Source organism: Rhamphochromis longiceps, linkage group LG7 (genome assembly GCF_057381845.1).
Source record: "Rhamphochromis longiceps isolate RC_006_pf linkage group LG7, R_longiceps_female_GT1.1, whole genome shotgun sequence".
NCBI lineage: Eukaryota > Metazoa > Chordata > Actinopteri > Cichliformes > Cichlidae > Rhamphochromis > Rhamphochromis longiceps.
The window spans coordinates 48,135,037-48,162,064 of record NC_140563.1 but is presented as its reverse complement, the minus strand read 5'-3'; the positions used below and the strand labels follow the sequence as shown (position 1 = coordinate 48,162,064).

General features: G+C 37.5%; 1 protein-coding gene across 1 annotated transcript in view; it reads left to right on the top strand.

Annotated features, from left to right (window-relative positions):
• The window catches only part of astn2 (astrotactin 2), a 306,591-nt gene that overhangs the window by 55,525 nt on the left and 224,038 nt on the right, over window positions 1-27,028 (top strand). The gene's annotated exons all lie outside the window — the stretch shown is intronic.

The following is a 27,028-nucleotide window of genomic DNA, read 5'->3' as shown; positions in this document are numbered from 1 at the left end:
AAGCCTGCCATCCATGGATTCTGTCAGTGTTTTGATCTGTTCACCATCAACATTGCGTGCAGCAGCAACCACAGCCTCCCAGACACTGTTCAGAGAGGTGTACTGTTTTCCCTCCTTGTAAATCTCACATTTGATGATGGACCACAGGTTCTCAATGGGGTTCAGATCAGGTGAACAAGGAGGCCATGTCATTAGTTTTTCTTCTTTTATACCCTTTCTTGCCAGCCACGCTGTGGAGTACTTGGACGCGTGTGATGGAGCATTGTCCTGCATGAAAATCATGTTTTTCTTGAAGGATGCAGACTTCTTCCTGTACCACTGCTTGAAGAAGGTGTCTTCCAGAAACTGGCAGTAGGACTGGGAGTTGAGCTTGACTTCATCCTCAACCCGAAAAGGCCCCACAAGCTCATCTTTGATGATACCAGCCCAAACCAGTACTCCACCTCCACCTTGCTGGCGTCTGAGTCGGACTGGAGCTCTCTGCCCTTTACCAATCCAGCCACGGGCCCATCCATCTGGCCCATCAAGACTCACTCTCATTTCATCAGTCCATAAAACCTTAGAAAAACCAGTCTTGAGATATTTCTTGGCCCAGTCTTGACGTTTCAGCTTGTGTGTCTTGTTCAGTGGTGGTCGTCTTTCAGCCTTTCTTACCTTGGCCATGTCTCTGAGTATTGCACACCTTGTGCTTTTGGGCACTCCAGTGATGTTGCAGCTCTGAAATATGGCCAAACTGGTGGCAAGTGGCATCTTGGCAGCTGCACGCTTGACTTTTCTCAGTTCATGGGCAGTTATTTGGCGCCTTGGTTTTTCCACACGCTTCTTGCGACCCTGTTGACTATTTTGAATGAAACGCTTGATTGGTCGATGATCACGCTTCAGAAGCTTTGCAATTTTGAGACTGCTGCATCCCTCTGCAAGATATCTCACTATTTTTGACTTTTCTGAGCCTGTCAAGTCCTTCTTTTGACCCATTTTGCCAAAGGAAAGGACGTTGCCTAATAATTATGCACACCTGATATAGGGTGTTGATGTCATTAGACCACACCCCTTCTCATTACAGAGATGCACATCACCTAATATGCTTAATTGGTAGTAGGCTTTCGAGCCTATACAGCTTGGAGTAAGACAACATGCATGAAGAGGATGATGTGGACAAAATACTCATTTGCCTAATAATTCTGCACTCCCTGTATGCATTTCATTTCTACCAAGCTTTATCTAGATACTTGTAACTAAAGGTTTATACTATATAAATCCATATATATATATATTTTTTTTATGTTAGTAGTGTTAGTTTCTACCTACACCAAAATGCACATTACAACCACCTCCACTAATTTTGATTTCTACACCATTCTTTTCTGCTGTACCAAAATATGTTTTTCCTTAAGTTAAGAACAAACTCTTCACCACATTCTGTGCTTTATGCGGGCATTTTAAAAAGTGGGTAAAAAATAAAAAAATAAGGATAATGCAGTTATTATAATAATAAAAAATGTATAAAAAGTTACAGAAGGCAGTACTTTTGAGTGTTTTTATCACTTCCAGCTTACGGCTTCTTACTGCTTATTTATTTTATTTATTTTTTGTCCACTCTAGACTCTGTTCTCTTCACTTTACTAATTCACATTCTCCACACATTTCCCATTTTTCAGGCTTCAGGTCTCATACTTCGCATCTCTTCTGTATTGGCTTTTTTCTGCTTTGCCTCTCCTTGCACACCCCACCACTCTCCCTCCTTTCTCCCCTCTCTGCTCTGTGCGCCACATTCTCGCTGTGTGCACACCTCTGTGTTACTCTCGTGGCTCTCTTCAGCTTCATCTCCTTCTCACTCTCCTTCAGAACACTTTTAGGGACACTTTAACTGAAAGGGTGTGCAGAAGGCTATCAAAACAGCATTACGTCCATTGAACGTAAACTGAAAGTGAACATTACATTTTTCATTGCATAACTGACACCGCAAGCAGTTATCTGTGTAATGACCTTCATTTTGATTTTGCCATTTTTTTGTATATATTTTTGTCAAATTAGAAATCATTTCCATCGTGAAACTGTAACTTCTGTGTAGCAGGAAGGCAATGTCGCAAGCTAATCTAACACTGACAACTCAGTCACCATCTATCTACCTTTTTTGCTGTTGTACGAGGAAAAAAAATCAGAAACTAGATGTCCGTCCATTTTGTTTACCATTTATCAGCGTCCTGGCATGATGTGGGGTTATTTCCCAAGTAACTTTGGATTAGATGTCTTAGCCAAATTGCTAGTGTAAGCTAAAACCACATAATTGTGGTGTTCATAATGGAATGGCAGAGGAGGATTGTTAGGTACTTCCACAGTTTAAAGGCCCATATAAATTAACTCCCAGTGAGAATATAAATTACCAATCCAACTTTACAACCTTCTTCTGTGCACATTTATATTTAGGTATGTAGGTTTTTGCACACTGGCACGTTTTTATGTAATTTTGCCTCTATCGGCCCCCAATGTTAATTTTAATGCAGGCCAGGCCATTTTAAATCAAACATTCAAAATGTGATTAAAGTTCAGACTTTCAGCTTTATTTCCAAGGATTTGACAAGAGTATTTCATTAACTGTTCATGAACTGGAGACATTTTTATACATTGGCCAGGCCCATTTGATATTCATATTGATCTGATATAATTTTAAATATCAGTATTGTTTTTAATACTTGAAAATCCTTTGCAGTTAATGACTAGCTGAAGTAGAGAACCTCTGGGCATCACCAAATACTGTGTTTCCTCCTTTGAGATGCTTTGCTCGGCCTTTACTGACAGCACTTTTAGAGGGTCTTGCAGGGTCTCCTAGCCTTCAGCTGTAATTGAAAAAACATGTCCTACAAGGTTGCATTCAAGTGACTGATTTGGCTGTTAGAGAATATCCCATTTCTCTGCTATGAAAAGTATTTGCAATGATTTGGCATTAGGCTTAATCTCAGCAGAGTATATCGCCTTATACACTTCAGAATCCATCCTCCTACTTTTATCAGCAGTCATCAATAAACACGAATGACCTGTTCCATTAGCAGCTGTATATGAACATGCTGCCACAATACTGAACAGATGATGTGCTATGCTTCAGATGTGTGCATTTTTCTTTTCCATATTTTCTTTTACCACATTTCAATATTGATTTCATCTCCTCCAATTTAATCTTTAAAACATAAGGGGCTGTGCACAAAAATTGGTATAATTGGTATAACAGTTAATAAAATGCTTTTTTTGTTTTGTTTTGTTTTTTTACATCCTTCCCACCCATTTTCGATATATAACTGAATCAGAACAGATGAAGCAATATTGAAATGTATTTGCTTTCTTTTATATAGCATTTTTCTTTTCTTTGCTAAATGAACTTCTTTATATTATTTACATGATCAAAATAAAAATTAACAAACAAAAAAAGAAAAAGTGAAAATCTGCACTTCAATAACATGTTGATTGTCTGCTGAAAACTCCACTGCGGTGGCATACAGAGTCATTAAAAATGTAATTCATTTTTAAAAAGTCATTGTCCAATGATTTTTTTAACCTAACTGTTAAGCTGTTTTGTTGTTAAAAAAATTAATATAAAATGTGGTCTATAACTGAGATGGCAATGGCAGTGACAATGATAACTGCCTAATTGATTAAGAACAATCAATGGACTGGCTGAGCATGTTTATATGTCAACAGTTGCTTGGACTTCATTCTATATTTAGCTGGAGGTCATCGCAATCAGTTCTAGTGCTAAGCAGGTAGTGACAGTCTCATTATGTTGGGATCCCAATAATTTAAAAAAGTGAATGGAAGCACAGTAAGGCGGTAAGACTAGGACACAACGGCTGTATCCCAATTCAGGGTCTGCAGCCTTAAAGTACGCAGCCTTAACGGTCCACAAGGGCCGCGTACTCAAAGACCGCTGAGGCCGGAAGTGCGAAGCTTGTGAAATGGGTCAGTCTAGCCTCCGTCGCGCTGCCCAGGTTGCCTAGCAACCATGAAACTAACAGCTGGAAACGTTTCATACAGCATTGTTTGATAGAAATGAAGGAGAAAATCTTTTGTTCATTTGTTTGTTTGTTTCTACATGAGCTTTGATCATTCTCTGTAAGATTAAGCTCAGCTATTGAACAGCGTATATTTTAAAGTAAAGGCTTTAAAACCAAGTTAGTACAAACGTCACTAATGTCACATAACTTTGCCGACATGTGGCCAACAGTAATGTTCTAATGTTCTTCGTTATTAAACATTTGCACATAAATAAGTGACATAATATTCAGTACTTACTTAAAGTTTACTCTTCGGGCGCCCCTCATCCGCCGTTTTTTTTTTTCAGCAAAATTATCCACACCCACCGCCGCGCTATGCATTCTGGGATATGTTGGGCCACGAAGTCTACACCGCCACATCCTTAAAATTCAGGGAAATGAAGGACGCATTTGAAGGCCGCATTTCAGGCAGCCTACGAATTGGGACAGCCTTCGTCGCGTCGCTGTGACGTAATCGGCCTTAAAATGCGGCCTTTAAGGCTGCAGACCCAGAATTGGGATACAGCCAAGGTATGCCAGTTTGGCCTTATGACCCTAAGGTGTCTCCTCCTTTGAGTGAACATCATTATGTCTGATGCTGTCAGTTCTGGGCCAGACTGAAGTGTGAGTACTCTATTCTTCTGGCATTGAGCTGTCAGATTCTCACTCACTCAAGCAATCGTTTTCCAACTCACTCTGCTTTTCACTGTCCCTCTCCAACAAAGTCTCTCTCCATCATATGACAGGAGCAGACAGAAACAGATATTCCTTTCAACACAGACTGAAATGTAGTGATTAAGTTCTCTCATGTTTTTAGTAATAATCATGCTGACTATAACATATTGTAGGCAATTTTTATTCCAGGTTGAGTGTGGTATGTATCTTGGCAGGTTATTGCCAAGGCTTCCATCTAGAGTAGTAATTCATCGATAGACTGATATTACTTCCAGTTACCTATCCCAGCTACCATAGGGCAAGAGGAAGGGTGGCCCATGACCGTGAAAGCAAGCTCTTCACACACATGACTGACTGACAGACTGACGGATTTAAATAAGGGCAAAAATGATTGATCGAATTTAAATTATTCTGGGCCCTGTAGAAATAAAAAAGGAAAAAAAATGCCATTCCTTAAATTATTAACCGGTAGCACTACACGGTTTGCTTGTAGAAAGGAGCAGCTCCCTTGTTTTGATCAGGCTCTAAGATGTAGTGAACCAACCCTTAAATAAAAACACCATCCTACAGCTGAGGCAGATTAGAAAAGGAAAAATGATGCCCAATGCATGATGCAACAGAGAGTTTTTTGTGCTGTGAAAAATAATTTCAGGTGAGATATAATTGCATTTCTCAGCAATGAGCACTGAAAATGATATAAGGCAGCAGAAATTGGAATACGTTGTTCAGAAGAAATAGCAGTCAGTCATACAGTGTGTAGCACTGTAGAGCTTTTTTTTTTTCCAAAGAAATGACATGTTTAAGTTCACTGGGAGGACAGGTAGTATTTTACCAAAATGAGATGCAATAAAAGCTGGCAGCTGAAAGCCTTTCATATGCCATATTACATAACATAATCATCAATTATATGGGATCTGGGTGTCTACAGCAGAACACAAAATTGAAAATTGTGTTGTTTTTTTCTTGATATTAGGATAAAAAAACAGTTCATAAACTAAAATTTGACTAAAAACCAAAATGGCCAGGAAACATTTAATTTTTAAACTCAGTCTGGCTCATTTCTTATAATTGAGCCTGAGGTCATTTAATATTCTTGAGCTCACACAGTATGAGTAAAGAACTACTCTTCTTATTGCTGGCCTGATAGATATGCATGGAGATACAGTGCACCCTACATGGGTGAGATGTCTTCTTTATAATTAAACAGTCAGTGGTGATATATGACCATCAGTGTGGTAGGTCATGGAGGTATTTTAGGCAGTTGTGTCTATTCTACAATCAGGGGCTACGGAAATTAATTTTCACCGTGCATATGCGGGCACAATTTTTGCCGGGAGTGAGGACGTTTTCAATTATCACATTAAAGTTCAAACGAGCTACATTTTAATTGCTCTGAGGTTTAATTGTTTCAGTCACCTTTTAGTTTCTATAATTTTACACATGCATGTTATTGCGCCATGAATACAAATTCAGCTGTAATTAAAGTTACTGGTAGGAAGTAGCTGATAGAAACAGGTAGAAACTGATACAAGGTTGCAAGTGGACATATATGGATTTATTTAAGAAGCTAATTGGGTCTTTAATAAAGCTTATTTAAATCACCACAGCTTACAGTGTATTACTTTACCTATAGCCACACATCATAAAAGAGTGGTTTATATATAGTTTCAGGCTCAACTTGCTCAGTTTCAACATGTGGACTGCAAAAAAGCAATGAGAATCACTTTAATTAAAGTTACAAAACTAATTACGCATTGTACATTATTTAAGGATTTCTTCTTTGTCGTCTTTAGTACTTATTCTCTTTTTTTATTTCTTTTTTATGTTGTATCCAAACCACTATACTAAGCCATGGTCATAATTCCATCTCTGTAGGTGTAGATAAAGTGAAATAGAAAGCAAGATGAAAAGTGTGTCCTTATTGATAATGAATATTCTCTGCTAGATAATCCTTACTGAGAAATGCAGTGCTAATGTTTATGTGTGTTGCTCTTAAAAGAGAAAAGCAAGAGGTGCCAGTTCATGTCATTGGGTTAAAGATGTGATCCATATGGCAAATGTTGCAGGTGCCCAGGTTTGAGTCTACTCCATGCCGTTTTGTCCCTTTTCTTTCTTCATATTTTTCTGTTTCCTCTACTGTCCTGCCCAGATAAAAGGCTAATGTGCTCAGCAAAATTAAATATAATAAATTATCATGATTCTTAAAAAAATATACATTTTGTTTAAATTGTTTGAATGTATCCATACTGCCACAATTAGTTTCAGTTTGTGTCCAGGATGTCTGTGAAGGTTGTCAGTCATCCAAGTCATTGTAGTTTAAGGAGCTTGGAAAGAAAATGGTCTAGACTTCTTTAAGTTTCCTTGAAGACGTTTCGTTTCACCTCTCATCCGAGAAGCTTCTTCAGTTCTAAGAGCAAGTGGTGGAGATTTGAACCTTATGGGAGTGTCCCCAAGAGGGTCATGGACCCCCTATTGATCCTCTACCTAATCACACAGGTGTGGGTCACAATCAGCCAAGGTTTCGGGTGAACCCATTGTGAAACCTAGCCCCACCCTATCATGTGATTTACTCAGGTCAAATGGCCCAGGATGTGAGTGGGCATTAAGGCGTCTGGGAAGGGATCTCAAAACTGGATTATAGACAGACGTGTCATAAGCCACCCCCTCTGTTCAAAGATGGTCATTCACAGTGGACATAGATAGTTTCTTTCACCATCTGTCTTCTCTGTCCAAAATGTGAACACTGCCATTGGCATCCTGCTTTTATGAAGTGGCTGTTTGGTCACTCCAATGTAGAGGTCTGAGCATTCCTCTCTACACTGTACAGCATACACTACGTTGTTAAGTGTGTGTTTAGGAGTTTTGTCTTTGGGATGAACCAGCTTTTGTCTGAGTGTCTGGCTGGGTCTGAAGTTCACTGAGGTGTACGTTGTGTCTAGTAATTAATAAATACTGTAATTCACATATTACCAATTGAAAGGAATTGAATTGTATGTATGCAAATGAATTTTATGTACGTATTCTACTGTATGTAAACATTATTTAAATCTTCCTGTAAATTTAATAGTAAGTAGTACTACAGTATTATATATTAAGCTTGCAGTGGTTCTCAATGAAGTCCCCAAATTGTTTTGACGCTGGTTTCCACCAAACTAGCCATATGACATAATATTAATAAACTAAAGAAAAATGGTCTCAAATTGTTTAACAATGTGCTTTTTTTAGTGAGTACCACTGCCACAACATAATGGCTCATCTCAAAGAAGCTTCATTTATTTGGTGAATGCATGTCCTTTTCTTTTACCGAGTCTCATATGATGATAAAATATATTCATGCTTAGTCATGCAACAATATTTAGGTTTTGAGAGAAGATTGGGAATTAAATGTGGATCCATCCAGTAAATGCTTATCCACATCAGCTTTGTCAAGTGTGCACCCTGGACCGGTCCCCATTCATTCACAGGGGCTGAATAATTAAATGTGAAACTTAAAAAATGAAAAGTGTTGATACAAATTAAAAATAATAACTCTTTAAAATAAGTTATATATTTCAATAGTAAGAGTAATATAATGTAAAGTGCATAAATTATTTCAAGCTTTTTAGGGTACAAAACAAGGAACTGAAATAAGAAGCAAAAATAACTATTTAAAACATGAATTAAAAAAATACCATTAGGATACAATGTTCTTCAACGTTCTTCTTTTATTATTTATCTACATTTACATAGAATTACCACATTTAGCCTTCCGGCAGAAAGCCTTAAAAGCAAACCTCTCCTATGTGCCCATGGCTTGATGGAAACCTGCGGTTAACCAATTGACCCACACTCAAGATTTGATATGCTTTGGATCCAAAATACATTTCACCACAGCACAGTAACTTGCACCATCAAGCTTAAATTTGGTGCCCCTAGCACAAACTTGTCCACAACTGAAAGATTACAGATTTCTGCTCTTAAATTCAGGAGGCTGTTGTGCATTACAGGAGCGCTTTAGGGTCTAACCAATTGTGAAGTCATTTAAGTTGTCTAAAGACAAGCCATGTGGCACTGTGCCTTTTTCAGACAATTACCAAGTCTTACCCTCCACTAACAGTGAAAGATTTGCTAATAATACAAGTAGTGAGCAGAGCAGATTTGGCGTTCAACCAATGTGGAGTTGAAGCCTGACAGACATTTAGCTGTCAGGATTATCTTTGGCTACTTGGCAGAGGTCTGCCGGCACAAGAACACAGTGCTGTAACTTCATATGATACTCACCTAAATCCTCAGTGTACACTGCCTTGGGGAGTTGCCTTTAGTTTCGTATACTGCAAAATTTCTTGTACCCATAACCTATATGTAGACCTATTATACTTTTCAGGACTCCCACAATGTCATTCTGATATTTGAGGTCTTCTGAAATGTGACCTACAGGATTGTGCTCTTTTTGTGAGTGTCCTCCCACACTTTTGAATATCACAAACTAATATCATACTGACATCCCTGGGTTAGATACCATCTCCATTACTGTCTTGAACAAAGTCTATATGTGGGAAACACTGTATGAAGTTATTTTACATTTTATAAGCTTTTTTCTCAGTTTGAAGTTTGGAGTCAGTTGAATGGCAATAAATTAAAATTGAAGACTGACGTCCATTGTTTTTGTAATAGACAATCATCAATATTCAATATAACAACACACCACATGATAGTTTGCTGCTACTCTAAGTGGCACACACGAAACGCCCCCCCCCCCCCCCAAAAAAAAAAAAAAAAAACGTTAGTGTTCTCCTTTCTCCAACATGCAGTCACATTGGGGTGACCCAGTCATCCACTGGGACACTAAATGTGTCTAGTTGCACATTTAGATTGTTCCCATTGTTCCTATTCCGAGCATAGTTCCCAACACCTGCTGGAAGTCATGGGGTCTTTTTGCCCTTTCTCTTCAAATAGTTTTACCTTGCATGTCCCTGTAAGGGTTAGAACGGAGGTTCGAAAGTTTGTATAAGTACAAAGTAGGGAGCAAACAACAAATCATAAATAAAATATAACCACACAACTAAAACAATCAACAGAGACTGATGAGCCACTTGAACAAAATTGCATTTAAACTTTAAATATTCTGGGGAGGAAGTCAAAGGCTGTGTTTAGGATGGTTCTATCACCACTTTTTGATGACAGTGTTGTTGGCAAACTCTATTTTGACTTATTTTTCTAAACTTTATGGCTGTAATTATGCTGTCCCCTTGACGGGATTAATCTGACACAGCTTCTTTCCTGGGGATAAGTTTAATGGATCTCGACTTTAATTTCTGTTCTTAAATGTGATGAAGGAGGTTTTCCCAGGTGTTGAACGATTGTTATGGTGCCAGGCTAACTAAGAATTACACAACATTATATTCAATTGTGCAATCATTCAAATGTACAAGGTCTATAGTGGTGCAGGCCTACCATGTTGCATTCATCAGCCTCATAAAATGTGACTGCCATTAACAAGATGGTGTTTTAACCCTCATCCAACTGACATATTTAACCAACATGGACCATTGCCAAAGAATATTACTAACAAAACTATTTTTCTTCTCTCGCTATTTAATTATGTCTTCTAAAGAACATTTTGTTATTATGATTATTATTTGTGCTAATTTAATTAATCTTGAAAGCTATACTTCTGTATCATATAATTTGCAGCTCTTATCCAAAATACAATCAACATTATTACTTTAATGTTATTTGCCGTCCTTTGATTCTAGTATTAGTTTTCAGTAATTTCAATTAAACATTATTTATGTTGGATTTATATGATGAAACCAATCTAAATCATTTTGACCACAATATAAAATAATTGAAATAAACAGATGATAAACACAACGCCAAATGGCAGCCAATTCAGACATGTAATCTCTCCAGCGTGTTCTTGGTGTGCATCAAAGCCTCGTCCCAGTAGACATAGAAAAAAATGTGATATTATTAGGAACAAAATAATAAGTCACAAAAGTTTGAAATGAAATGGGGAAAAAGTGAGGTACGAGGAAAAAAAATTATATATACACCTCTGGGGTAGGTCTTGTCAGAAACACCTAGGAGGTGTCCAGAAGGCATCCTGAATCGTATTGTTTTGGATGCTACCCAAAGCTCATGGCCATAAGACAGGGTAGGAATATAGATTGATCTATATCTCAACAGCTTCGCTCTTAGACTCAGCTCTCTTTTTATCACAACAAACTGGTATAGCATCTGCACCAATCTTTTTCAATCTCCTACTTGTGAACAAAGTCCAGAGAAACTCCTCCACTTGGGGCAGCAACTCATCCCTAACCCAAAGTGGGCACTCCACCCTTTTCCCTGGCTAAGAACCATGGGCTCAGACTTAAGGTGCTAATTCTCTTCCTAGCTGCTTCACACTCAACTGCAGACCACCCCAAAGCCGAAGGTCACCGTCTAATGAAGCCAAGAGAACCACATCAAGTGCAAGAATGAGAGACTAGATTCTGAGTCTATCAAATCTCATCCTCTATCAAAAGGCGGTGCCAAACAATTCTGTCCATAAATATTATCAACAGAATCAATCAAAAGAGACCGCACTGGTGGATACTGAGTCTGACTTACTGCTAGCAATGTAAAACCAAGTTCTCACTGCACTTGTATAGGGACCAGAAAAGAAAAAAACCACTACAGGCAGTTATAGAACAGACATTTTCCTCATGCTATGGTCAAGCATGCTGGCATGTGACAGGAGCAAATAGCTGCTACCTTCATATCGTTGTTTCAGGAGGAAAAGAGTACATTTTCCAACAAAGCTTTGAACAGTTACATCAGCAGGTGGAGTTTTCCTCATTCCCTGGAGGGTCATTACTGCTGAGATTGGGGCTTGCAATACAGCAACATCAGCTCTCCTTTTCATGTGTAGGATGACCTGAGAATGCCCCAGCGGTCACAGGTAGATCCAGTGATGTCTCCAACTTTCTGATAACTTCCAGTTTGGGAATTTTCCCAACCAGGTGATGAATTCAACAGTGAAATGTTTCTTCTTGAGTGTGCCCCCACTCCCCCTTTGGTTCTGTACGATGCTTTAATTTAGGACCAGCAGCAAACATGAACTGAAAATATCATTCCAGTTATTAAAACTGCAGGGCATGAAGAGAGCAAAGTGAACCAGAGCCAAATTCACACACTTGGCCAAATAAAGATGATTCTGATTCTGCACACACTGAATAGGGTGCTTTTAACCGTGGTCCTCTGGCACCCGAAAACATTTGTATTTTCAAAAAGCACTAATCAAAGCAGACATAGAAAAAAATGTGATATTATTAGGAACAAAATAATAAGTCACAAAAGTTTGAAATGAAATGGGGAAAAAAGTGAGGTACGAGGAAAAAAAATTATATATACACCTCTGGGGTAGAGAATGACTGACTGCGTTCTTTTCAGACGGGCTCAATCTACACCTTGCTATTTTTTTCCTTTAAATCAATGAATGACATGCTCAACCTGCTTTGAGGGACTTGTCAGTAGCCACAGAAACAATTAAAGGGCAATTTTAAGTAATTCATCTGCAACGTTTCCTGCTCCAATCTGATTAGACAAAATTCATTCCAATGTTTAAGTTAATACAGACAAACCAGATAAAGATAGAAAACCAGTCTTTCTCCCAATTGCATTAAAAACAAACCTTAAAAAACAAACCCCTTAGAAGTTCAAAAATGTTATTTTCATGCCTAAGAAAAAAATCCTGATTGAGGTTGTCATAATTCATGCATGAAAAGGTTAACTAACTAACTAACTAACTAACTAACTAACTAACTGTGTACTCACACCAGGCAATCCATACTGGGCACATGGACATTTGACCATCAATGTTCAGTCTGTTCGATACATCTGATCGCTGCTTGCTGTGATCAGGGCAATTTGATAAGTGAATTATGCTCTGGCCCTCTTGAGGAGGTGGGCACATCTACACCCAAGCTTGAAATTACTAATGCTTCCTCAACAGCTGCCTCCAAAAAAAATCCCTGTGTTATATAATTAACAGACTGTACATATGAGAGAACAATGAGCTATCATTCCCCAATTAAGCCACAAAACGCATAAAATCATGAAATTCATTTTTATAAAGAGCATTTGTTTTTGTGAGAGGCAGAGTGAGTCCTGTTTTTTCCTAAGTTACACCAGAAACACATTTTTGACTCATCTGGACGAAGCACCAATGAACTCATGCCATGTGCCCCCCCCCCCCTCCTCCATAATTCACAAGAATTGTTTCTCCTCTTAGAATGATGATCACATCACACACAAGAATGATCACCTAATGGGTTTTCACCCAAATTGTGCTCAAGGTCAAGTTCAAGGTTAGGTTTTTCTAATTTTAAGGGCACTTTTCATGACACAACTTTTTCACAACATGACCTTCATGCCCACTCCTTAAAATTTCAACCAGTTCTCACTACTGAAGTACAACAAACCATTTAGCAAAGCCATTAACATAAGAGTCGCACTGCTAATAAATTTTGCATGCACAAAATGATACAGGCAGAACTTCATGAAATACCAAATGATGCGATAGCTTGAAGTAACTCTTCATATTATTCATATCCTGTTAGATAGTGATGGCCATGACCTTATTGAGCTTGATTATGAAGGGAGTGATCGTATTGGTTGGATTATTACATTAGGAAGGCATGACTGGCCATACTTGGGGCCTTCCTGTCATCATTATGCTAACATCAGTAATGTGGTCAGTGCTGTGGTAAAAACAATATGAAACATTTTTATACATATTTCCATGGTTTTTATGGAAGTACTACAATGTAGTCATAATACTACTGAACTCAAACACTTTAATTTGGTAGTGAACAAGGTTATTTTATCCTGGAGATGACTATTTGCAAGCTTTCTTGACTTCTCAGTGGATTTTAATTCTCATAAGTTTATGCAAAAGAGATAACCAATGACAAGAAAACACATCATTTTCATTCCGTATTTCACGCGTTACAAAAACTACTAACTTGTCATGGATTCTGAGCCATATGAACTACTACATCACTGAACCTCTGGTTTACTGCACATACATATGCAGTACTATGCTGGTATTTCTTGCACTCTGAGCATGAAAATGAGGATGGTAGTACACTTGGGCCAACTTTAAAAAGTCTCATTTCCTTTAATTAGTCCGAAAGGAGGGCAGGGACCTTATTATTCACTATAATCTTCTACAGCAAGTGACACCACACATGAAAAGGTCAAGGTGTTCTTTATATGTTCTGCTTGATCCTGGCTCTGTCTCTTACTTGTATCCATAGGGGAGCGAATGGTACAAGCAGTATTTCGTGAAAGCTTCCTGGCATGATTCCCGCATGCTCTCATTCATAGCTGCTCTGTTCCTGGAATTCAGCAGGATACTAAACACATGATCAGGTGTTCTGGTGCCGCTTCAAGGACTGTGCCACTGTCATCATGGCTTAGGTCCAGACTTTGGTTGTGACATGAGCGTAGAAGGATAATATTTATTTTGTTTTCTGTTATTCTTCTTTTGTTCTGTTGTTCTGAATTAAGTGAATGGACCTCCACAGAATTATGTGTGTATATGTAAAAATCTTTGTTATGATTATACATTCTTTATTTACATATGCTTTGGCAACAACCCAGTGTACAGTGATTCATAGCCATCTGTATTTTAGAAGCTGAGAATGTCATAGTTTCCTACCCACATGTAAAGACTCCATATGGCAGCTCTTCAGCTGCAGTTTTAACAGCTTACAACACCAGTAGGAATGAAGAGTGCAATAGCTTCTCTATATTTACACTGCCTACAGGCAATAAATGTTAACACCTTTACCACTTCAAAGGCCCCTGGTAAATGTAAAGTATTCTAGCGTAAAGTAGAAGTTCAATAACAAACAACTTGCAGCTTTAAAATAACTTACAGTTGTTAATTTTTTATGTTATATTTTAAACATAAGCCAGGTAGAAGTCTACTGTATGCCATGCACTTAAGCATTATATTAATTGTAAGGGCAGGTCCTTTTTGCAACAAGAAGTGATTAATACAAATAAATAAAATTCAGTAAGTAAATAATTCAAGCAAGCAAGTGGTTACAATTATGCTACAGTATACTGTTTATCAGGAAATGCTGGGTTTGGAGTGGTAAGACTCACATCCAGACATAGAAACACGACCTTCTTTGTTTAGGTTGTATTTAGATTAAATTCACTTCTTAAAATCTGATTATTATTTTAGTACTAAGGTGTAAATTTTTCTGTAGAAGTTTTGCATGTGCCGTCATTTGCATTTTAGAGCTGGTATTAGAGGACATGATATCCGGTAGCAATCGTGTTCAATAATTCATAAGTTGTTTACACTGAAATTATCAGTGTTATTTCCCCCCACAACCCCTATATTCTGCTGCACTGTTGGGTGCAGCAGTCATTATGGAAAAAAAGACTACTTTGTTTGTATTTTTCACGTTCCTACTCATCTGGATAGAAAAAGACAAAAGTAACTATTTCGCTGACACAGCAGTATCAGTTAAAATTTAGTAGAATTTTTCAAATCGCCACTATCTGTCTTAACTAATATTTAACCATTTAGCATTTTTACATTTATATTTTCATTTTCTTACTAATTTTTTTCTTTCTCATCTCCTTCCACCTCACCTGAAGCCTCACTCCTAAACTGAAGTTAGCTGGCTCTTACAATTACAAGAGCCAGCTAAACAATAACATAACATTATGAGCTAATTTTAGACTTTAGTATCCTAAGCTTTTTTAATTACTTTCCCTATGATCAACAGTTTGATTACACTCTCACATTGCATGAGAGTATTAATATTAGTTTTATTATTTGCTAAGTGCGAGTCTGCCCACATTAGGTCCCCTTCTAAAAAGTTTCAGTAACAGTGGCAAATAGCAGTAAACAGGAGCTAACAGCAGCTAATTAACTCACCTTAGTATCACTGTCATCAATCCCACATGAGCTATATTGACTCAGGTAAATCCCTGAGTGACCGTGGTCCACGCGATCCAGTGACTACAGTTCCAGTGACTGAGGTTTGTTACTTATCCTGACACGAAATTCTGATATGCATCCAAAGATTTGAAGGGCTTCGGATCTCGTCCAGTATAATTCGAGGGGTTGTTGATAACATAATGATATAAATTGTTTGGCGTGAAGTCAGGGAGAGTGCCAGGGTTGCACTTCACAGCATCAGTAAACATACTCAGAGGAAGTAAGTAAACATCCATTTTAGTCCTCCCCTTGCCCAATTTCTCCACATGACAAGTAAAATGTTTGTCATGAAAGTGTTTTTCTCCCTTTAAGAGAGAATATACACTGTTAACTCATAGTTGCCATAGTTTATTTCTTCTGCATAATGTTTAGTAGGCTTTTCACTTACCTGACGTGTCAGGATTGTTACATGTCCAAAATGGCCAACAGAGATAAGCAGTCACGTGTCTGCAAAATCCCCTCCTTTGGATTATTCTTGCTTACAAATGTACACATACCTCCACAAGATGTTGTGAAGGGGTTTTCTTAACAAAAGAAAGAATGCTGTGACCAACCACTTTATAGTGTTGCTGATTTGGGCAGCGCTTTACTTCTTTTGAAGAATGCACCACATTGTGGCTTTTTGCTATGTCTCTGGCAGGTTTATTTCGTTGTTTTTTGCCTAATGATCACCTCCTTCACTCTTTGTACCTTAGACTGAGGTACAACATTTAACATTTTGACTCCAGATCTTTTATTCTTTATTTTTCATGAAAAAGTAAAGGAACAGACCTCAACCGGCCAATTGTCCAATTAGTGTGGAGCCTGTGAAAATGGGGGACTAGATATGAAAATGTAAAAACAGATTTAAAAATCCCCTGAAGTGGTGTACAGAGGGGGAAAAAATAAAGAATATATGTAACATATTACAAAAAAATATAGACCTCGTTATGCACAGCACTTAGCTGTCCCCTCTTTCACACACACAAACACACACAGAGAAAAGGTAAGTAGGGCTTTAAAACACAAACTGTTGTAGTGGAGTACTTGTTTGGTTGGGCAAAGTGTCGTGACCAAAGCGAATTAGTTTTCTCAACATTCCCAGTTGTACAGCAAGTAAAAGAGGGAGGAAGCTATTTATAGTTTACCTTTGGAGAGACAAAACTCAAGTGGCTGCATCTCCCCATCTTTGGTTTTTCCCTTTTTCTTCTCACTATTCACTCACCTTCATCCGTCTCCGTCTGTTGCCTGGGTAACAGTAACTGATGAAGGCTCGGAGTTTTGGGGGACAAAAGAAAAAGTGTGATGTGGATGAGAGAGGCTTATTGAATAACCTTGTCCATGTATGTGAATGGTTGTGTGCGTGCATGAAGAGATGCTTTCATGATGTAATTTGAGAGAGAGTGCGTAGAAGTGGACAATTGCTTACTTATATGTGCGGAGCACCTGCACGTCTAGATGACAATTTAATGTAAATGTATAAAATGGCTTGAGCAATGAGCTATTGTTTGTAAGGTTCTTTGTATGTGAGTGGATGTAAATTTCAGTTCTTAGAACATGTAATTGCAGTGCATTACAGAGAACAATCAGTAAAGCAGTTTCTTAAGTAATGCCTTAGCTGCAGGGACGGCATCTACTAATTTCAAGCTCATTTCTGGTTCTATAACTGGAATGTACTAGATTTATAGCATTTCATACAAAAGCCACAAAAGTTGAGAAGTTGAGAAGTTTTTAGGGTGCACTGTCTTGTCCTTTTGTCCAAACCTACATGAATCACAGCCATACTAAAACTAAGCAAAGCTTCAGAGCAAGCAGGAAGACATTCACTGCAACCGAAAAAGGTTTCTTTTGCTGAAGAGTGTCGTTATATATTGATGCATCACTTTAAAGACATGTACTCTTGGGTGGCAGACACATTTTTCTCCTTTCCTCATTCTGTATCTCATTATTGATTAATCCCAATTCCTGCTGTTCTTTTAATGGCCCCTCAAAGTACTGTAACTGGAAAAAATCTCTTTAATATATATTTGAGCTGCTTGTTTTTCTCCCTTCAGTGCTAATGATAGCAGATGTGTTTTATTCAAAGCCATTAATGACTCAAGCACCAATTTGAAACATCTGTGCTATTTGAATTGGATTTGAAAGTGATATTAAGACCCCTGACATCTATTAGCATTCTATAGGCAATCACATTCATTAGATATTTTCTCTGCAGGATAGTACATTTTTATTTCCCCACCTTCTCCTAAGCCAAATTTAAAGGCAAGTCAGGCCAGGTCTGGGCTACAGTAAGTGTAAGCAAGTGTCAAAATGCGCTCTTTACAGGACATGAAATATACTTTGTGGAGCTGGCATTGAACTGAGGAGACATTGCTGTGATATGTGAAGCAAGAGAAGAGACCAACAATAGGGTGTTTGGGGGTGGGGAGAGCGGGAGTGAGGGTGAAAGTGAGTTTTTGATTGCATCTGGCACAAATGGACAAAGACTACCTTCCCCTTCAGCTGCTGGCGCTCGCTGACAGGTCTACTCGCGCAAGCTGTTGTGGTAACACTTGGCCGACAGCTGCAGATACAAATAAAGGCCTCACTTCAAGCGAAACGACAGGGGATATAACAAGGGCTGAGGCCCCAGCTGCCTCTGATACAAGTAAATGGGCTGGAGCACCCTAACATATAAAAGCATCTATAATCACACATAGCTCCATAGCACCCGCCAGCTTTCAAGGCAAGAATATGTCTTTCTCTAGCAGGAGGCAAAGTCATTTATTTTTCAGATTTAGCCTTGTGTTTTATTATGTTAAATACCACACAGTCGTCGCTGATGTCACCACATAAACAAAATAGTCCTAGTAAACCTTGGGGAAAAAAATTAGGGACCAACAAAAAAATGTGTGTCAACCATTATTTTCCCACATGCTGCTCTTTACAAATATGTACCATTGTCCACACTGTGATGCTTTTATCCTTACACAGGAGAAAATCCATTCTCTGACACTTTCACTACTCAGCCTTTGCTGTTTTTTTCAATCAAAGTCACCCCAAGAGTCTCATTGTTCAGACCCTCTCACTACCTTCTTACCAACAGCTTTAGCAACTCAGGCCCCATGTACACTAACAGCACTGCAAATATTAGCAACACATTTCTAATCACATATTATTTTTTTTGCCATGCTACAGCAAATGAAAGAGCCATAATGTGGTGTGGTTGAGTGAAGTGGGGGTTTGAAAGTGGGGTAGGCATTGTAGAATTTTTTTATTCATTTTTTTTCCAGAAGTACTAATTTCCCGCAGTAATGAACAGGCAGCGGTGCATGGTCATCAGGCAATTATATTTGGTTACCATGCAAACAGTGAGCATGACGGGATGTTGTTATACTGAGAAATAGACCCAGGGTCCATGACAGTGGTAGTGAAATACTAGCTATTATCTAAATGCAGAGACATTTTTAAACATGCGTAATTTTACAATACACAATGTTTTAGTTTTTTGGGGATGCTCTCATGAGTAGAACATTCAATTATCCTTTTTGTGTTGGTTTTTCAACACTTTTTTTCTGGTTGTTTTAAATTGCAGTTTAAGGGATTCCATATCATCTGATTTATGCTGCTTATTTTGTAATGTGCAAAACTACCTGAGCAAAATGTCATCGTTTATAAATTAGGAAAAATAGAAAGAAATAATAAAATAAATATAACCGAATGCCTTTGATACATACCATTGGGGTGCAATGGTATATACTTCCAGAGCTGAAAAAAACAAATAATACCAAAGTGACAAAAAACTGCAGATCCTCTAGGTGTCCTCTAGGTTGTTGGTTGACAGGTGTCCAAGGAGTCTGCTGGGCCTTATCCACTACTCAGAGTCACTGAACTGGACTTCGTCAACGTGGCATGACCCTATTGCATCTGACTAATATTCTAGCTTCCCTAAAGTGTGTATTCCAGTTGTGGTGAGAGAAATTCTAATTTTCTTTAGTGCATTAGTTAGAATAATTAGGTGATCTGTGCATTACTGTGTTGCACTTCTCCAGTTTATGAATGCAGCTTGCTAACTAAGCAAGCTAGTGCTAGCTAATAAAATAGCACTGGTGTCTTTTGGCTAAACCTATTTAAAGTTCATGAATTGCAGACAGCATGTAGGTTTGAACGCCACTAAAGAACAAACAGAATGGAAAAAAAATGGGAGATAAACACAACACTAAGGGAAACCAAAACAATCTTTTTGTAACTGCTCATCTGCGGATCTGATATGTTATTTATCTGTGTACTCTAAGGTCTATAATGCAGACCTTATCATTTAGTAAAAGACTGAAGAAGAAGATCTCTCAGGTAGATTGTTCATCTAGCTGAAAGAGGAAGTTGTGGGTGCAGGATGCTAAAGGTCTTCCTTTAGTTGCAGTGCAGGTGGGAGGAGCGCAAATCACCGCTAATTCAGTGGTGTAATTCACAAAGCTACGGCTCAAGGTAGCATTATCTGCCATAAAATCTTTTCCCTCTGTGTGACAGATCCCTGTGGTATGTTAAAGGCGAAGACAGAGAGGCGTAGTAATGAAGGGATAGGAGAAGGGATAGGATCTAAGACAATGTAGGAAGGGGTGGGGAGAAAATGATGGTAACATGTATTCATTCCCATGGAGAGAAGGACAAAATGGAAAGGTCGACCTGGTGCTTTCCAGTTAAGCTGTAGAAGATTTTAATTCAGTTTTCAATCACAGTGTAATCAGATTTTATGATTAGGTAGGGACTTTTGGTCACTGTAATTTCTCTAGTGATTTACATGGCTCGAGCTGAGGACTGGACTGGAAATTATTTTTCACTTTCGGATAGATTTTTTCACTTCTATCAAAAATCTTTACCTTTCCAGTCGATTTAAAACATATACCTTTGCATAAGCCTTATAAAATGTTATTTTTCAATTCATAGTTCTCAACAACAGCACAAGTCTATGACAGCACGTAGTCTTAATCCCAAATGACTCTGATGTTCAACAGTTTGTGCATACTGTTGAACATCAGAGCTTCCCCTGACCTAGTAAGTGAATTATTACATTAATTAATTAATTAATGATCGAGACAAGCAGCTGTTACATACAGTATAATGCCACTGATAGAGATTTGTACCATATAATTTACCCACTTATTTTAGGAAGCCTGCTATGCTTTGCATTACCAGGAATGAAAGAATTACTATAAGTATTTCTTAATGAAACCCAGTAATAGACAGGCATGTGATTTCCAAGGTAAATAATTGGAATGGGAACATTCATCTTGTCATTCACACTGCAACTTCTACTTGGACATAGAGAATGGAGAGCAGATGCTAGGGCACATGCCACTTTAACTTCCTGCTGGGAGAGAGGGATAGTGGGAACAGATACTGCGCAGGGAGGAGGTTGACAAATAGAAGATGGTGACAGAAAAAAATGGAGTGAGAGGGAAATGATGTTTAGCCTTTGCAGACTCTGTGTGAAAGACAATGGCATAAACACAAAAACAGTCCATTCAAGCAAGCCCAAATATATTACAAGTACATACTTGGATTTGTGTGTTGTGGTTGTGATAGCTTGAGTATTGTCATCTGTAGGATAATGCGTACATGTGATCTCTTTGTTCTTTAATCTTGAAATTGATCAATCTTTTGACTGCAAGCAGTTTAGCGTGTGAGTATTTCAGTGTAATTTACTCTTAAGTATGCAATAAAGGTTGTTTTAGTCCAACCTTCCTTTGTAGCAGGAGGTGGCTGATTACTGGGGTTCAGTGAGCCACTGCCTCTCCTATGCACAGATGGTGGCTAAACCACAGAGCATGTGTTGCATGTGTTGGCTCTGCATCGTGTTGTTTCACTGCATAAAGAAGCTTATTAGGATCATTCGGGAGTTATGCTTGTCAAGTACACATAAAAGTCAAAAAATTTAAGGCTCTGTAGGAGCTATTGAAGCAAGAGAGTGGAGAGTGGTTCAAGTGAGGGGGCGAGAGAGAGATGGTGGAAGGCTCAAAACTAATCAGATATGTAGTTATTAGATATTTCTTTTTACAAAGATAAGGTATTTACAGTTAATCTTTCTTTAATCCTTTACTTTTTTTTAAAAAAATGTAATGTGCATCTGGTTAGACATCTGCTGTTGCAGATTACTTTTTCCTATGAATGGGCCAAAGAGAAGTGACACATCTGAGATATCCATGGTGACAGTGCTATTTTGGTCCTCAACAGAAGCAATGCCATCAGATTGAGAGTCGTAAGAATTTTACAGAGATTAGATAGAACAACAGAAATTGCTACATACTTTATTATTGCTATGCATGCTTGAGTGCAAATCTGAACACCAAACTCAGATGCAAAAATCATAATAAATGCTGACAATGCATTTTGTAAGGAAGCTAGTCAAAAAAAGGCTCTTGTCCAAAGACTTCGGACAACATGCGAAATAGCCATTTCACTCACTCTTCGTGATGTCTTCTCAGGTAATAAAAGTAAATATGCTGCGCTTATCATTTATGAAAGTGTAATAATAATAATAATAATGAACAGGAAATTGCAGTGGAAATAGCGTATGCAAATAGTCTGATTTCTTAGCTACATTATTACAACACATCTGTTTATCTCACCACTCTTAAGAAGACTGACAGCTCAGATTAAACGAACAAACAAAAGAATCTGACAGCATTGTATTGTATATTTTAAAGCATAACAAACCCCTGACTGGGCATGTTGCTGCTCCTTTCATTAGCTCTGTTGTCTGTAATTAGTCAGTGATTGAATATATTTAATGCACATTCACTACAATCAAGATTAATAATAAAGTCTAATGAGATTTTGTTTTGGGGTTCTTAACCTCTCGACTGTCTGCTGCTCAAAGTAGTCATATTTTTTCCAGCCAAATATGTATGATGCCACCATATTCAAGCTCCCCTGTAAACTGTCTCGATTGAGCTTTGTCTGTTTTTTTGTTTTGTTTTTTTTATAATAGTGAAATACATAAACTGCTTCTTGTGTCCATATCGATTTAGAAGACACAGACATCTTCTCTAATGTACATTCAGTATGAATATTCATGTATGATTGCATGATTATAAGCTGAAGTTACCCGGTTTTTTAGCTTTACTCTGTTTTTATAAGATGGTTTATAACCACAAGCTAACATCTAAAATTCATTCATGTATTTGGGGTTTTTAGCATCTTTGTCTGTTTTCTCTTCATTACACTATATAACTCAGTCACTGCAGTAAAGTAGTTTTATACATTTATGTATTGCATCAATTTGATCTTTAGTTGTACATTTTGACTAAGATCATCAGCTGTTTTTCTTATACATAGCAAACATCTGCTTGTTCGTTCAACAGGCCAGGATCTGGATTCAAGTACACAGTGAAGCTATGGTGATGGTGTTTCCTAATGTATCAAAGAGTCCTTCATTTAACATTGCTTATACAGTTGGATTAAATTAATGGTGACTTGATTTAGAATGCATTCTGATTCTGGGTATGCGCGCACACACACACACACACACACACACACACACACACACACACACACACACACACACAGACTCTCTCTCTGAGAAGATTTACAGATGGCCTCTTTATATTTTAAACATGTAATCTACCTTACATACATGCCAATATATGCGTCCTATTTCTGGGGTACTAATTGATAAAAAAAAAATGTATCCAAAATATTAGGTTTCTGCATGTTTTTTTTTCGCCTGTAATTTAAAATGCTAGAGTTATAGTCCACAGTAGTGTTGTTAAAAATGTTTCCTTTTAAATATGTATAATAGAGGATTTCAGCTTTCATAGAATGTTAAGATTCAGAAAAAACCCCCAAAACATTTATTCTAGAAGCCCTGTGATAGGTTGTCTGTCTAGTGTTTACCCCGCTTGCTGTGACTGGCTCTAGCACCCTCATGACCTCATGAACTGTATTTCGTTACCCTGTATTTGTACATGTCTAATGTCAATAAAGTTGAATCCTAATCCTAATTGAAAAAGCTGGAGCTGGAAAATACTGGATGGATGGATTCAAGAATATTTCATGTGTTGTTAATTAAAGTGATATTGCATATGCATACCAGATTCTAGTAATATGGTCGTAGTGTTACAATGGTGTTGCATTAAAAGTTAACTGAGGCCATGATGAAAAGAGGGTTGTTCCTGTTTGTAGTGAAATCAAATCAAGAAAAAACAAATTAAAAAAGCAAAAAACAAACAAAAAATAGATCTAAGAATCAGGATCCTTTTGTGTTTATGGACTTTCAAATTTTGATTATTTAAATATCTCTGTTTAATTCTTAGTGTTTATATCTGCTTCTTTGTTGTAGTAGAGTATTCTTCCCTCACTTCTATCCTGTTGTGTCAATCCCACTATATTGAGTTCATTAATGTATGGATTTCCCCATTTAGTTAATACTTCTCTTTTCCTGTTTTATTTAAATAGTTAGTTTTGTTTTACCTTCCCTCCCATCTCATTGTCCTTGATTGCTTTTACCTGCATCTTGATACCCAGCTGTGTTCTTGTCTGCTGTTCTTGCCCTTCTGTTTATACACAGTGCTGCCTTCCCTTTAGGGTTTGTCAGTGTCTGTTTACATTCTCCATGTGCTGCTTATGCCTGTAAATACAGTTTATAGTTCCTTTTTTCAATTTATGTTTTACTTTTTGAACTCTTTAACAGCCTAATAAAACTGCTTGCTTTTTGTTGAATCCAGTTTGCCTGCCATATCACACTCCACACAGTCTGCATAATCTGTAGATTGTAACAGTAAGATTAAAAAAAAAAATGGGTGTGTCAGTGGTGCAAATAACCACAATTCAACTGACTCGATGTCACTTGGTATATTGTCCAATCTATTCAGTTCAGTATTCTGCTTGCCTTTAATCAGTTTCCTCTTTAATGCAATATTCAAAAATGGCTTTTTCTCATGTATTTTTATTCTTAGTTTCTCATATATGGCTTTACTTTGCTTTACTTACTTAACTGTTTCTTTCTGATATAGTCAATTGTCAACTGTGCACCATATTTCTTCTTATTTTTCTTTTTATTCTTCTTATTTTCAATCTTACTTCTGGTTTTCCTTGTACATATGTTTTCTCTTCTTTTTAGTTTTTGAAGACACTGAAATTTAACTACTAAATAACAGTAAAATTATGCTATTATTTAACTGTTTTGACCAGTTTACTATAAAAGATATACACGTTTTTCACAACTGGAGGTGGTGTTGTTTGCAAGTAACATGCACTATGTGGGCAGCATTTGAGGTCTTAGGCCATTCTGTTGGTGGAAAGATTTTCTAAGATGAGGTTGTGGTATATTGCAGTCCCTGATTCCAGAATGGCATAGGTTTACTACATTAATTAGAGACCCTAATAGTTGTCATTAGTGATAACAGAATGGACTCACATCTTTTTTTTCCTCACCAGTATATTATATTGCTGAGTCAATCTCCATCAATATTGGTAGGTAGACTGCCAAACTGTGTCAGAGCATGACTTGTGGCTTATAAACTGCCATAGGTCATCCTCCTGAGATGTTCTTCTCAATTCCGACCATACAGTAGCAACATAGTTGCATAGAAGCAAAAAGCAACAAAACTTAACATCCACAATCTCTGACAAATGTTGTTGTCATTGGTGTTCTTATCTACTGTTAAGAAAATTAGATTAGCTTTGTATTGGTTTGCTGTTTGGCTTGATTTTTAAAACAAGAGCAACATTTGTGATTATTACACAAATGGTTTATTCGTTATTTTAATTTTAAATATTGTCTCTTTGTCATTTATTATATTATTGATGTGTGTTTTATTTTCATCCTAAAGGTGGGAATACCTTTTTAAAAATTAAAGATGTATATATCTGGGGATAATTATGTTAATTTTTAGTCAGGGTTTAGTCAGTTTAGTCAGGGTAAATTTGTTACTTTCTCAATTGGGGAAAAAAAAAGGTTTGTAAAATTGTTTAATAATTCAGTGCTGGTGTCTATAGCTATATTCAATTCAGTCTGCTGAAGAAAGGGAATAAGGAGTAACTGAGAAGGGATGTAATGGTGGTAATCAAGCTTGACAGGGGAACATGAAAGGAAGGAGGGAACATGATCTAGTAGCTAGTACAGAGAAAACGTGAGGTTAGGGGAATGAAAGGCAAAAAAAAAAGTCGGGGCAAGAGCAAAAAGACTAATAAAAAGCTAAAGGGTGATGTTACAGAGAGAAAAGTAAAAGGTAAAAAGAAAGAATAACACAAAGTAATTTAGGAGCAATAGAAAAAAGAAATGCAAAGTAAGGAAAATAATCACGAACTGCACTAAATCTTCAGAAAAGTGTAGAAATATGGGGCTTGCAACCACTCTCCTTCCTGTAAAGTCATTTAGGACTAAAGCAGCAGGGATTTGTAGGGTTTGAAGATGAACACAAAACCCATTTTCCCTCATGGCTACATCTGCCACTATTAATTTATATGGCTGTTGTAGTGAAGAGTAGAGAAAAAATGTGATCAAACATGAGGGAGAATGGAAACTGAGAGACATATAGTAATCAAGCAAGAGAGAGAGAAAAAGTGGGAACAGTGGTAAGTGCAGAGAAAATTGCTGTGAGATTAGATGATGAGGGAAATTTGAGAGAGAAAAATAGAAAGGTAAAGAAAAAAGTATTTGAAAGACAAGTTCACCAATGCAACTTTTCAGAGAGTCTTCCAGTATTTTCCAGTATTTCCATAATAGTTGGTGATCCAACATGATGACAAGCAGTACTTACCCAGTCAAATCTAAAAATAGGCATTAATTAAAACATACCAAAGTGAAATCAATCTCTCACCTTATGTCTCAGGAAAGCATTGTACTGTGAAACAATGGAGTCTGTAGTTTCTCTCATGTTCATGGACGCGTGCAGGTTCTGTTAACAAAAACTGGAGGAGCTGTTTGCACGTGCACATTGCACAAGCCGCAAGCAAAATGAACAAGTTACACTGTGATTTATCATCTCAGCAGAAAGGTTTTCTCTTGTTAAGCACGTCAGCATACATGTGTGATGTTGAGGAGTTAAAGTGCAGTGTGAATAAACTTTTTATAACTCATTTAAGGACTCCTTAAGGACAACTTTCACAGAGATGGTTCAGATGACGAGAGGAGACATCTGCTGTCGACAAAAAATCAAGTTCAGTAGGTGCAGGCTCCGCTAGATATTTTCATATTAGCACATAATCACTTGCTTGACCGGATGTGCTAAGTTTAACTAGATATTTTGATACATACATCCATCAAATGCTTTAGTAATGGTTTTTAATCCCTCTGTGGACCTCTGGAGAGATCTATCATTCCACACAGTGCTCAAGCCTTTTATTTCATCTCTGAATTTTTCCGTTGTTATAAAAATATATC